Source organism: Syngnathus floridae, chromosome 19 (assembly GCF_059516105.1).
Source record: "Syngnathus floridae isolate MCC-2025c chromosome 19, RoL_Sflo_1.0, whole genome shotgun sequence".
Taxonomy (NCBI): domain Eukaryota; kingdom Metazoa; phylum Chordata; class Actinopteri; order Syngnathiformes; family Syngnathidae; genus Syngnathus; species Syngnathus floridae.
In genome coordinates this window covers 9,305,456-9,320,809 of record NC_142431.1, presented here as the reverse complement: position 1 = coordinate 9,320,809, position 15,354 = coordinate 9,305,456, and positions in this window count along the sequence as shown.

Sequence of the window (15,354 nt, the reverse complement as noted above, 5' to 3'; positions counted from 1 at the left end):
GAGAGATCCAGCGACTGAATGCCTTGGTCCTCAGCCTGAGGGACGGCTCCATGGACAAGGTGATCCGCTCTATCCGTGTCTGACTATCCGCACGCCACGTCGGGCTTCGATGCGGCCGCTACCGTATTGTGTAGCTTGTCCCCAGTAAGCGTCGCGGCGCTCCGTTGCGGTCTCAACGGCCCGGTGTGGCGCAATGTCTGCTCAGGTGAGGAGGGGGGGCGCTTTGCTGGCGGAGGTGGAGGAGACGCGGCGGTGTCGGGAGACCGAGCGGTGTCGCCTCCACCAGGAGCGCGGAAGAAGCCCTGGCAGCGGCCCAGCAGGCCTGGCAGTCCCGAGCGGCCGAGCTCCGATCGGCTCATCACCAGCATCGGGAGGAGCTGAGCCGAACCAAGAGAGACTGCGAGAGGGAGATCCGCCGACTGGTAGGACTGATCAGATGCGCGGTGCGTGGCTATGTTCCCAATTTCGTTGTATACCTGCAGTGCAATGACACCTAAGGCATTCTATTCTATTCTATTTCACAAGAAGAAAATGTCCGGTTGCTCGCTTCGCTTTTGTCACAGCAAAGGTGTTCTAGTCGATTCAAGAAAAAAATTGGCCGGTTGCTCTCTTTGTTTTTGTCACAATTCTGGCAAATGAGTTTGCCCGCCTGCCTGAGCGCTCCCCGTTTGTACATCCAGACGGATGAGATCAAGCTGAAAGACAGAGCGGTTAGTGTTTTGGATGAAGCCCTGGGGCCGGCCACGTCCACCGCCTTCAGCTGCAGACTCAGGCTGCCGAGCAGCAGATCGCTGCCCTGAGGGATTCCCAAAGGGCGGGCCTAAACTACCCTGGAAGTGGGGTCAACGCCGCTACTAGCAATCCTCTTCATTGCGTAAGCCACCTCATCACACACTTGCAGTACGCATGACTTAGTTCGTTGCTGGAGGAAGGTAGCACAAAAACAGTTTTGAACTTTGAACGAGTGCTTGTGTGTGTGTGTTGCGGGGCGTTTTCAGTCTCAGGAGGATCGGGACACGCGACGGTTTCATCTGAAAATCGCTGAGCTCAGCGCAGTCATCAGGAAACTGGAGGATCGAAACGCCCTGCTTTCTGAAGAGCGCAATGAACTGGTAATTTATTGACGGCACGCTTGAAGGTTTGCGCTACGTTTGATGCGCGCCATCCAGCGAGGCACGCATTGCGCTTGCTTATTAGTTGAGCGGCGCGGCGAGTCGGTTGCCTGGTAGATGTCTTTTATTGGGAGCCAAAGCCACGATTCCGTTCAAACCGATGCAAAAGGAATGGATACGTTCTGGCCCGCGTGTTGTGCGTCTTTCACATCCCGCACTTCATGCTTGCAGCTAAAGCGACTGAGAGAAACAGAAAGCCAGTTTCTGCCACTCCTGTACAAAAACAAACGCCTGAGCAGGAAGAATGAAGAACTCTCGCTGGTGCTGTGTCGCCTTGAAAACAAAGTGCGCTTTGTCACCCAGGAGAACGAGGAGATGGCAAGCTTGGTAAGTCGACGCGGACAACGGCGGCGTGCCAACAGAGTCCACTGCATTTGTGTTCCACAGAGAAGGCCTAGTTCGCTCAATGACCTGGACCGCGGTTGCGGCCAGCAGGACGGTGAAATGGAGTTCCTTCAAGTTGTGGAGCAGCGGCACATCATCGACGACTTGTCCAAGGTCTTCAGGCAGGCGACTCGGTGCACGTACGGCAGCGCCGCGCTCGCTCGCTGTCGCCAGGAAACCTTTTCCGTCCAAAGCTTGGCCGGCGGCCGCCATCCAAAAAATTGGCCCCTTAAATTCCGACCTTTCAAGCAGGAGCATTGTGCGCACGCGTTTGAACACGCTTTAGACTTGTTTTGCCGTTTTCAGCAGCTCAAAGCTCCCGTTTTGTCAGCGCCTTTGCCACTCGCTGTGCGCTGAAAACGACGGACTTGCCCGGCTGCTCAGCCCGTCAACCATGAGCCGCGAGCGCGACGTCATTGTCCGTAGGCAGCTAGTGGCAAAATGCACCCTGTTAGAGTTGCGCTCGCTCCAACTTATTTTGCAAGAACCACACGGGAGACAAGTAAGTTCTTTTGGACACCTGCAGGTGGAGAGTCCATCCGTTGTACGAATGAAGTCTGACTCTCGGCTCCTGCACGAGCATTTTAATTAAGAGAAACAGGGTGGGTGTAAGAGTGGATTGAATAGAGGAAGCCCTTGACCTCTAGTCAAAACATAGCAAGGGGTGTTTTACAACTTTGTGTAGGAAGGGATAAGCGATAGGGATAAATAAGGGATAAATAATATTATTTATTACAGGTCGCAGTCAAAGTCAAAGCAACACAATGATACGATAAAGATAATCTGGAAAACCCTGACACACCCTGTAGTTGTCACTTTTGGAAAAGACGAGCGTCCCTCCAATCATCGCCGGTGACGTGTTTTTCAGGCTCTGGAGACAGGAGCTCATGTCAGAAATGTCATTGTGAGTCGCGTTTGTTTCTGCGCCGGAGCCGTTCGTTCCCTTTGCATCCAAAGAATCTCAAAGGCGGATTATTTGTGTCGACAGGAGAGAGATTTGCTGCTACGATACCGACGTCGAGAATCTCTGAGGAGGAACAAAGCGTGAGGTCCTGCAAGGTGAGTCTGTTTGTTTGCGGCTGCTTGGTGTTGCGCAAGATGAAATGGCCTTTTTCTCGCTATCGTTCCTCTCGTCGATTCATCGTGAGGTGTCGCTTCAGTTTGTTCAGAGAGATGTTTGCTTCCGCGCCCGCAGGTCATCGAAACATTTTACGGCTACGACGAAGACGTGTTGGTGGACTCGGACGGATCGTCCTTGTCTTTTCACACCGACAGAACCCCCGACACGGAACCCGAAGAGGTAGCCCGCCATTTCTGCCAGCGTATTGGCACCAAACATTCCTCTTCAGCCTGGAATCGGACTCGTCTTTGCGTCGCGGGTGCTTTGTCGCCGGTCTGACTGATTCTGGTACTAGTGCTGTGTTGCATTGGTGTGTGCATGAAGAGGCGGAGCTTCGCTACCGCCAGCTGACGCAAGAATATCAAGCGCTGCAACGAGCCTACGCTCTGCTAGCCCAGACCAGCGAAGGGGACTACGACGCCGAGAAGGAGATCAAGGTGGCGCCCCTTCCCGCAACCCCCGGCCGGGTCGCAGCCTCCCCGTTCTCACCCAGCCTCGGGTGTTCTCTGGTCTGAAAGGAGGAGGAGGAGCCTCCCTCCTCCTCCTTTCAGACCAGAGAAAAGCTGATGGTAGAAATGGGTCACTATCAAAGCAGAGTAGCAGATCTGGAGTCAGCGCTGAAGCAACAAGGACAGGTAAGCTCATCAATGAGCACACCTTTTTCTCAGACAAAATAGCTACATTCTTCAGTCACTCATCCGTCTGGCATTACTGGACCAACCCCCCCCAAACGTGGCTGGGAAAATGCGGAGAAAAGCAAATGTCATTTTCCAGTCAACCAAAGAATTTGTGGATGAAAATGACACAACATTCCAAAGCTGTCCACGCGTTTGTCTCTTCTAGAATGTCAAGTGGGTGGAGGAGAAGCAGCTGCTGCGTCAGAGCAATCAGCAGTTGGCCGAAAAGGTGACGGAAAGAAAGGCGCTGGGCGGAGTCGCTTGGCGTCACACCTGTCGGGAAGCCCCGCAGATGAGGTCTGACTGTCTTTTCAGGTCAGGCGGATGGAGGCGGAAGAAGCGCGTCTGAAAGAGCACATCCAGGATATCCGAGACCAAAACGAACTGCTTGAGTTCCGCATCCTGGAGCTGGAGGTGGGAAGACTCGCACAAGCGTGTTGAGGCCAGAGATGTGACGGACGGACGGACGGACGGACGGATGCATGCCTCTGCCTTTCAGGAGAGGGAGTGGCGCTCCCCCGTCTTGAAGTTTCTGCAAGTCCGTTTCCCAGACGGCCTCAGCCCTTTGCAGATCTACTGCGAGGCCGAGGGCGTGAGCGTAGGTAAGGCGTCCCTCGCAACCCTAACCTTAACCCGAGGTCCCAGAACACCTTACATTGCTCCTTGCGCCTTTCCCCCGGACATCGTCATCAGTGATCTGATGAAGAAGCTGGACATCCTGGGCTATAACGCCGTAAGTGTATGTCGAACTCCTTATGTTCGCACTCCACGAGACTCGGCGGCTCAAATGTGACTTTTGGAAGGCTTTGCGCTGAAAGAAGCTTGTTGACGCTGTGCCTTTGGGCTCTTGCAGAATCTCACCGAGGAGCAGGTGGTCGTGATTCACGCCAGGACCCTTCTCACCCTAGCCGAGAAGGTAACGCGCACGTCCACGCACGCTCTCGCATTCTGCTTATGTGACAGCAGCCTTTCCTCAGTGGTTAGAATACATCAAAGTGACCAAGTCAGCACTTCAACAGAAGATGTTGGACATTGAAAGTGAGAAGGTAGACAGACACGCGACATCAGCCAAGGGGAACTCCGGCAATGTGCCCCAACAATTCTGACCTTGAGCTGTGCTAGGATATGTTCTGCAAGCAGAAGGGCTACCTGGATGAAGAGTTGGACTTCAGGAAGTGTTCCATGGACCAGGCTCATAAGGTAAGCCGCCCTCAAATCTCCCGCCGGACCACTGATGGACGAGGATTGCGGCCCAGAGGATCCTGGAGCTGGAGGCCATGTTGTACGAGGCGCTACCGCAGCGGGACTGCCCCGCCACGGACGGCGAAAAAGCCAGCCACGCTGGCGTGAATGACGTGCTGACGGCGGATCAGAGAGAAGAGCTTAGGAGCGCCGTGGACCAATGGAAGCGAGCCCTGATGTGCGAGTTGAGGGAGCGCGACGCTTGCATCCTCCAAGAGAGAATGGATCTGCTGCACAGCGCGCAACAGGTAAGGGCCCAAAGCCAGCCCGGCACTTACTTGCACGCTTACTGGCTTTTGAATGCCACTTTCCATTTGTCCGTCCTAGAGGAACAAAGAGCTGAAAGAATTCATCGAAGCTCAGAAGAGACAAATCAAACAATTGGAGGAGAAGTTTCTGTTTCTCTTTCTATTCTTCTCCTTGGCCTTCATTCTGTGGCCCTAACACCAGCTGGTGAGTGAGCTCCAGCGGCACCTCACTCGACACCTCCGATACACTGCCAGCCGGTCTCAGACGTTGGCAGACGCTCCGATGCCAACGTAGACCCCCCCGCCACGGTGACAGAGGCACCGCGTCACACCGGCGCTCATCCAATCAGAAGGCAGGAAAAGCAAATTCACATGCAGGGCACTTTTGAACCAGAAGAGAGCGCCACAAAAAACGGTTGTTGCCCCAAACGCGCACTAAAAAGGGTCAGAATAACAAGAGTCCCACTGGCCAGCCGGGGCCACCCGCCCAGCTGTTTCTTCAGGGGGGAAAAAAATTGGAGTCACCGGTGAGTACATTTTGCATTTAGCTCTGCTTTTCTGCTTCTGTCTTCAAGTGTGTGGCATCCTGCGATCAAAGATTCAGCCAACCCCAAAGCGGTTGACCTCAACGTCCCACCACCATGCCTACCAGAGCAGGTGACGTGATGCTTTGGACATCCTTCCGTCTCAGATGCCCAAAAGTACTCTTTGCCACATCTGCGGCAATACGGTGTCTTTTCAAAGGTGCAAATAAATCCAGCGTGGGCGGAACACGCACGTCTTCGGTTTTTCCCGCTTTGTTTGTGTGACAGCTGTTGTGAAAATTTTATACAAATAAAGTTGTATAGTACAGGTTTGGCCAAGCCGCAACTCCCGAACCGCATGCGGCTCTTTTATGTTCATATCAACATTTGTGTGTGTGTGTGTGTGTGTGGGGGGGGGGGGGTTGTGCGTGTTGGCTTCACTTGAGTTCAATTTGGTATTTTGGTCAAAAGCGCATGTGGTGAAATTCCACAAAGTAGGATGGGCAAACACATTTCTTTAAACTATGAGTGTCAATTGGGCTCTCGAAATGGCAGGGAAAAGATGCACAGCAAAACGAAAATACGTAGATGAACACAGGACGTTTTAATCAGAGTGGGAAAGTTTCTATTTTTTGTTGAACGTGATGGCAAACCATTCTGCCTGATATGTCAGACCTCAGCGCATTTCAAAGATTCAAATCTTCAGCGCCATGCACTTCAGCTCACTCCATGCTAACATTGATCAGGCGTCGAACCCGCATCATCATGCTTAAGAGGTGGCCATGCTAACCAGTGCGCCATTATGTCGACGCATAATAACTAAGTCTACTGGTCAAAACAGCGGTTACTATATGACGTCGCTACGTCGTGGTCACGTGACGCAGACAAGACGTCAATGGACGTGGGCAGAGTTAACTTGTTTAAAAGGGAGTAGGCAGAAGAAATATTTAATTTATTTAAATCTATTTTGAGTGCACACCATTATGCCAATGCATAACAACTGTAAATCTACTAAACAAAACAGCGGTTGCTATATGACATCTGCCACGTCGTGGTCACGTGACATACGTGACGTCGATGGGCGTAACTTTCGCCGGAATTCAAATCCGCGGGGAGAGTTAACTTGTTTAAAAGAGAGTGGGCAGAAGAATTATTTAATTTATTTAAATCTATTTGGTGTGTGCGCCATTATGTCAATGCATAACAACTGTAAGTCTACTAAACAAAACAGCGGTTGCTATATGACGTCTGCCACGTCGTGGTCACGTGACGCGGACGTGACGTCGACGCCTACTTTACATCCCACCGATCACAGGACCCCTCGGCTGCATAACCGTGCCCCCTTCCCAACCAATCGGATTTGCTATACGCGAAAACGACGCCAATGGAAAGAGCTTCCGCCCAAATTTAAATCCGTGGGCGTGGCTCGCAGCAGGAAGTAGGAAAATGGCGGCGATGTTGACAAAGACACAGCGGATGGTAACATACGACTAACAAGAGAAATATTTTTATTTTCTGCTTGCAACTGGACCGTCCAGAGCGTACACGGTAAGTACAACTCATCGTTTTTAAAAAGAAGTACTTTTGTTGCCCTGAAAAGCGAGTGAGCGTGGCGTTTGTGGGGGACGTCGAATTTCGACGATTCTTTCTGGTCAACGGTTGTAAATGATTGTGTTGATTAAAAAAGAAAACTTGATGTAACTCTACTTTTAACTGCCGTTTCAGATAGATTTGGAATTGCATCACATCCAATTTTGCCTAGAGCGTACACGGTAAGTAACACTCGTTGTGTTTAAGGAGAGTTACGTTTGTAATAGCAGAAGTGTAGCCGCGTTGCGTTGTACGTGTGAATGTTGGTCCGGGCGAAATGTTAATGTTTAATTTCATTCCTTTAGGTTCCACGGTGTTTGTTGGCTGCAAGTTTTCCACTGCAAGAAGAGGCTCATATCATTGACCAGGAGCGAGCTACAATGGTGAGTAGCCATAACATTTATGTTAAACACTTCCTATTTCATGTCTAACAGTACTTGATTTAACAAATAACCATAAATAAATACAGTGTGGGCACTGAAGTTAACGTATGTGATTATACTGCCTAATCTGTCACCGAGTAGATTGTTGCAAAGTAATATAAGATCCAAAGTTGTAATTCAGAATAGTTTTCAAAAGAAGGCCATTAGAATTATATACAAGTCTGATTACCCTGAACAAGCTATTAATTAAATCACAAATTCTTCAATTCAAAGATTTGGTAGATTATCAGACAAATAATGTCTAACAGTAATTGATTTAACACATCACGATAAGTAGATTGAGTGTGGGCACTCTCAAGTTAACATATGTGATTATACTGCCTAATCTGTTACAGAGTATGTTGTTGCCAAGTAATGTAGAATAGATCCAAAGTAGTAATCCAGAATAGTTTTGAAGAGGCCATTAGAATGATAAACAAATCTGATTACCTTGAACATAATAACAAGCTAAGTGTTTAATATGTCCTATGAAGTCAAAATTGGGCACCATCATGTGGTGAAATTTGGAATTGCATCACATCCAATTTTGCCTGGGAACAAACAGATTACATAAATCTTAGTTTTGAATAAGCCACTCCTTCTCAAACAAGTAAACTCTGCCCATTTTGCGCAGTAGATGTTCTGTTAATATCTAGTATTTATACAAAGTCATAATTTAAATTGCTTTCAACCTTCATTCATCGGTTCAACCAACATTACTCGCTCTTATTACCAACTTGTATTGATTTAACTAAGCGTTTAATACTTCCTATCAGGTCTCAAATCGAGATTTGGCAAAATACAATTTCAGCAAATCCAATTTTGCCAGGGAACAAAAATAGATTAAATAAACTAAATAAGTCCTCTTCCCATTAAATAAATCAGAAAAGTCTGTCTTGTAACCAGTCCTCTTCAAACAAGTAAAGTCTGCCCATTTTGTGCCGTAGATTTTGTGTCTATGCCTAGTATTTAAACAAAATCATAATTTAAACGACTTCTTTCCTTCATTCACTTTGGAAATTTGGAATTGCAGCAAATCGAATTTTGGCAGGGAACAAAAATAGATCAATTAAACTAAATAAGTCTTCTTCCCATTAAATAAATTAAAAAAGTCTGTCTTGTAACCAGTCCTTTTCAAACAAGTAAAGTCTGCCCATTTTGTGCCGTCGATTTTGTGTTAATGCCTAGTATTTATACAAAATCATAATTTAAAGGACTTCATTCCTTCATTCACTTTGGAAATTTGGAATTGCAGCACATCAAATTTTGCCTGGGAAGAAAAGTAGATTAAATAAATTTAATAAGTCTTACTACTTCCCATTAAATAAATTAAATACGTCTTACTTGTTCCCACTCCTTTTCAAAACAGTAGTTTAAAACGAGGGCCCTTCACTCAATCTTTAACCTCAACCCCGCACGTTGTGTTGTATCTGTGAATGTTGGTTGTGGCCAAATGATAGTTTTCTTTCATTCGTTTAGGTTCCAAGAAAACTTGATGTAACTCTACTTTTAACTGCCGTTTCAGATAAGCGGGTATTACGTCGCAGTCATGTGCCGCGGATATGACGTAATTGCCCGAACCTCCGATTCAAATCTGTTGGTGCGATGGCCGTGAGCCACTGAGCAGCGACGATTATCAACAGAAATATCTTTATTTTCTGCTTGCAACTGGACCGTCTAGAGCGTACACGGTAAGTAACACTCATTGTGTTTAAGGAGATTTACGTTTGTAATAGCAGAAGTGTAGCCGCGTTGCGTTGTACGTGTGAAAATTGGTCGAGGCGAAATGTTAATGTTTAATTTCATTCCTTTAGGTTCCACGGTGTTTGTTGGCTGCAAGTTTTCCACTGCAAGAAGAGGCTCGTATCATTGACCAGGAGCGAGCTACAATGGTGAGTAGCCATAACATTTATGTTAAACACTTCCTATTTCATGTCTAACAGTACTTGATTTAACAAATAACCATAAATAAATACAGTGTGGGCACTGAAGTTAACATATGTGATTATACTGCCTAATCTGTCACGGAGTAGATTGTTGCAAAGTAATATAAGATCCAAAGTTGTAATTCAGAATAGTTTTCAAAAGAAGGCCATTAGAATTATATACAAGTCTGATTACCCTGAACAAGCTATTAATTAAATCACAAATTCTTCAATTCAAAGATTTGGTAGATTATCAGACAAATAATGTCTAACAGTAATTGATTTAACACATCACGATAAGTAGATTGAGTGTGGGCACTCTCAAGTTAACAGATATGATTATACTGCCTAATCTGTTACAGAGTATGTTGTTGCCAAGTAATGTAGAATAGATCCAAAGTAGTAATCCAGAATAGTTTTGAAGAGGCCATTAGAATAATAAACAAATCTGATTACCTTGAACATAATAACAAGCTAAGTGTTTAATATGTCCTATAAAGTCAAAATTGGGCACCATCATGTGGTGAAATTTGGAATTGCATCACATCCAATTTTGCCTGGGAACAAACAGATTAAATAAATCTTAGTTTTGAATAAGCCACTCCTTCTCAAACAAGTAAACTCTGCCCATTTCGCGCAGTAGATGTTCTGTTAATATCTAGTATTTATACAAAGTCATAATTTAAATTGCTTTCAACCTTCATTCATCGGTTCAACCAACATTACTCGCTCTTATTACCAACTTGTATTGATTTAACTAAGCGTTTAATACTTCCTATCAGGTCTCAAGGCAAGATTTGGCAAAATACAATTTCAGCAAATCCAATTTTGCCAGGGAACAAAAATAGATTAAATAAACTAAATAAGTCTTCTTCCCATTAAATAAATCAGAAAAGTCTGTCTTGTAACCAGTCCTCTTCAAACAAGTAAAGTCTGCCCATTTTGTGCCGTAGATTTTGTGTCTATGCCTAGTATTTAAACAAAATCATAATTTAAACGACTTCTTTCCTTCATTCACTTTGGAAATTTGGAATTGCAGCAAATCGAATTTTGCCAGGGAACAAAAATAGATCAATTAAACTAAATAAGTCTTCTTCCCATTAAATAAATTAAAAAAGTCTGTCTTGTAACCAGTCCTTTTCAAACAAGTAAAGTCTGCCCATTTTGGGCCGTCGATTTTGTGTTAATGCCTAGTATTTATACAAAATCATAATTTAAAGGACTTCATTCCTTCATTCACTTTGGAAATTTGGAATTGCAGCACATCAAATTTTGCCTGGGAAGAAAAGTAGATTAAATAAATTTAATAAGTCTTACTACTTCCCATTAAATAAATTAAATACGTCTTACTTGTTCCCACTCCTTTTCAAAAAAGTAGTTTAAAACGAGGTCCCTTCACTCAACCTTTAACCCTATTTATTCACCTTCTAGGCTAAGTGTTAAAGGCTAAGTGTTAAAGGCTAAGTGTTAAAGGCTAAGTGTTAAAGGCTAAGTGTTAGAGGCTAAGTGCCAGAGGCTAGGCGCCAGAGGCGAGTTTTTGTGGGCTGAAGTTTTAGTGGGGTTAGTGTGAATACAATCCAAAAGAATACAACAGAATACAATACAATAGAATATAATACATAGATTAAATTATATAGCTCTTACTACTTCCCATTAAATAAATTAAATACGTCTTACTTGTTCCCAATCCTTTTCAAAAAAGTAGTTTAAAACGAGGGCCCTTCACTCAACCTTTAACCTCAACCCCGCACGTCACATTGTGTTGTATCTGTGAATGTTGGTTGTGGCCAAATGATAGTTTTCTTTCATTCGTTTAGGTTCCACGGTGTTTGTTGGCTATGTTTTCCACTGTCAGAAGGATGAAAATACAAAGTACAACGCTTGGACGTGGGCGAAGGCGTCACCGGTGAGTCCTTCCTTCCTATTTATTTACCTTCTAGATGCTAGAGGCTAAGTGTTAGAGGCTAAGTGTTAGAGGCTAAGTGTTAAACACAATACGAACAACACAACGATACTGCACTGAACAACACGATACCGCACTGAGAAACACGATACCGCACTGAACAACACGATACCGCACTGAACAACACCATGCCGCACTGAACACCATGCCACACTGAACAACACCATCCCGCACTGAACAACACCATGCCGCACTAAACAACACCATGCCGCACTGAACAACACCATGCCTCACTGAACGACACCATGCCGCACTGAAAGACACCATGCCGCACTGAACGACACCATGCCGCACTGAAAGACACCATCCCGCACTGAACACCATGCCGCACTGAACAACACCATCCTGCACTGAACAACACCATCCCGCACTGAACAACACCATGCCGCACTGAACAACATTATGCCGCACTGAACATTATGCCGCACTGAACAACACCATGCCGCACTGAACAACACCATGCCGCACTGAACAACATTATGCCGCACTGAACAACATTATGCCGCACTGAACAACATTATGCCGCACTGAACAACACCATGCCGCACTGAACAACACCATGCCGCACTGAACAACACCATGCCGCACTGAACAACACGATACCGCATTGAACAACACCATGCCGCACTGAACACCATCCCGCACTGAACAACACCATGCCGCACTGAGCAACACCATGCCGCACTGAACAACACCATCCCGCACTGAACAACACCATGCCGCACTGAACAACACCATTCCGCACTGAACAACACCATGCCGCACTGAACAACATTACGCTGCACTGAACAACACCGTGCCGCACTGAACAACACCATGCCGCACTGAACAACACCATGCCGCATTGAACAACACCATGCCGCATTGAACAACACCATGCCGCACTGAACAACACCATCCTGCACTGAACAACACCATGCCGCATTGAACAACACCATGCCGCACTGAACAACACCATCCTGCACTGAACAACACCATCCCGCACTGAACAACACCATCCCGCATTGAACAACACCATCCTGCACTGAACAACACCATGCCGCACTGAACAACACCATGCCGCACTGAACAACACCATTCCGCACTGAACAACACCATGCCGCACTGAACAACACCATCCTGCACTGAACAACACCATCCCGCACTGAACAACACCATGCCGCATTGAACAACACCATCCTGCACTGAACAACACCATCCTGCACTGAACAACACCATGCCGCACTGAACAACACCATGCCGCACTGAACAACACCATGCCGCACTGAACAACACCATGCCGCACTGAACAACATTATGCCGCACTGAACAACATTATGTCGCACTGAACAACACCATGCCGCACTGAACAACATGCCGCACTGAAAAACACCATGCCGCACTGAAAAACACCATCCCGCACTGAACAACACCATCCCGCACTGAACAACACCATGCCGCACTGAACAACACCATGCTGCACTGAACAACATTATGCTGCACTGAACAACACGATCCTGCATTGAACAACACCATGCCGCACTGAACAACACCATCCTGCACTGAACAACACCATCCTGCACTGAACAACACCATCCTGCACTGAACAACACCACCCCGCACTGAACAACACGATCCCGCATTGAACAACACCATGCCGCACTGAACAACACCATGCCGCACTGAACAACACCATGCCGCACTGAACAACACCATGCCGCACTGAACAACACCATGCCGCACTGAACAACACCATGCCGCACTGAACAACATTATGCCGCACTGAACACCATGCCGCACTGAACACCATGCCGCACTGAACAACACCATCCCGCACTGAACAACACCATGCCGCATTGAACAACACCATGCCGCACTGAACAACACCATCCTGCACTGAACAACACCATCCCGCACTAAACAACACCATGCCGCACTGAACAACATTATGGCGCACTGGACAACATTATGCCGCACTGAACAACACCATGCCGCACTGAACAACACCATGCCGCACTGAACAACACCATGCCGCACTGAACAACACCATGCCGCACTGAACAACATTATGCCGCACTGAACAACACCATGCCGCACTGAACAACACCATGCCGCACTGAACAACACGATCCCGCATTGAACAACACCATCCTGCACTGAACAACACCATGCCGCACTGAACAACACCATGCCGCACTGAACAACACCATTCCGCACTGAACAACACCATGCCGCACTGAACAACACCATCCTGCACTGAACAACACCATCCCGCACTGAACAACACCATGCCGCATTGAACAACACCATGCCGCACTGAACAACACCATCCTGCACTGAACAACACCATGCCGCACTGAACAACACCATGCCGCACTGAACAACACCATGCCGCACTGAACAACATTATGCCGCACTGAACAACATTATGCCGCACTAAACAACATTATGTCGCACTGAACAACACCATGCCGCACTGAACAACACCATGCTGCACTGAACAACATTATGCCGCACTGAACAACACGATCCCGCATTGAACAACACCATCCCGCAGTGAACAACACCATGCCGCATTGAACAACACCATGCCGCACTGAACAACACCATGCTGCACTGAACAACATTATGCTGCACTGAACAACACGATCCTGCATTGAACAACACCATGCCGCACTGAACAACACCATCCTGCACTGAACAACACCTTTCCACACTGAACAACACCATGCCGCACTGAACAACATTATGCCGCACTGAACAACACCATGCCGCACTGAACAACACCATGCCGCTCTGAACAACACCATGCCGCAATGAACAACACCATCCCGCACTGAACAACACCATGCCGCATTGAACAACACCATGCCGCACTGAACAACACCATCCTGCACTGAACAACACCACCCCGCACTGAACAACACGATCCCGCATTGAACAACACCATCCCGGACTGAACAACACCATGCCGCACTGAACAACACCATGCCGCACTGAACAACACCATGCCGCACTGAACAACACCATGCCGCACTGAACAACACCATGCCGCACTGAACAACATTATGCCGCACTGAACAACACCATGCCGCACTGAACAACACCATCCCGCACTGAACAACACCATGCCGCATTGAACAACACCATGCCGCACTGAACAACACCATCCTGCACTGAACAACACCATCCCGCACTGAACAACACCATGCCGCACTGAACAACATTATGGCGCACTGAACAACATTATACCGCACTGAACAACACCATGCCGCACTGAACAACACCATGCCGCACTGAACAACACCATGCCGCACTGAACAACATTATGCCGCACTGAACAACATTATGCCGCACTGAACAACACCATGCCGCACTGAACAACACCATGCCGCACTGAACAACACCATGCCGCACTGAACAACACGACGTCGCACTGAACAACACGACGCCGCACAGAACAACACGACGCCGCACAGAATAACACAATACCGCACAGAACAACACAATACCGCACAAACAGTCTTAGATAATATTACGTCGCAGTCATGTGACGCGGACATGACGTCAATAGGCGGAACTCACGGCAAAATTATAATCCGTGGGCGTGGCTTGCAACAGGAAGTAGGAAAGCGGCAATTCTGGCAAACAAGACACAGCGGTTAGTAACACGATGACTAACAAGGCAAATATTTTTGTTTTCAGCTTGTAACTTGACCGTCTAGAGCGTACAAGGTAATTACAACTGTTTTTAGCCCTGAAAAGCGAGGGAGTGTGGTGTTTGGGAGGAATGTCGAACTCGGCGTCTGCTTCCAGCCACAGACGCCAAATTTCGACGATTATTTCGACTGGTCAACGGTTGTAAATTATTGCGTTGACTAAAAACTTTATTTAACTCTACTCTTAACTTTGCCGTTTCAGATATGCGGGTATTACACCGCGGAAATGACGTCAATAGGCTGAACTCTCGCCAAAATTCAAATCTGTGGGCGCAATGGCCTTGAGCGAGACACCGGATACAAACACGACGATTATCAACAGAAATATCTTTATTTTCTGCTTGCAAGTGGACCGTCTAGAGCGTACACGGTAAGTACAACTCATTGTG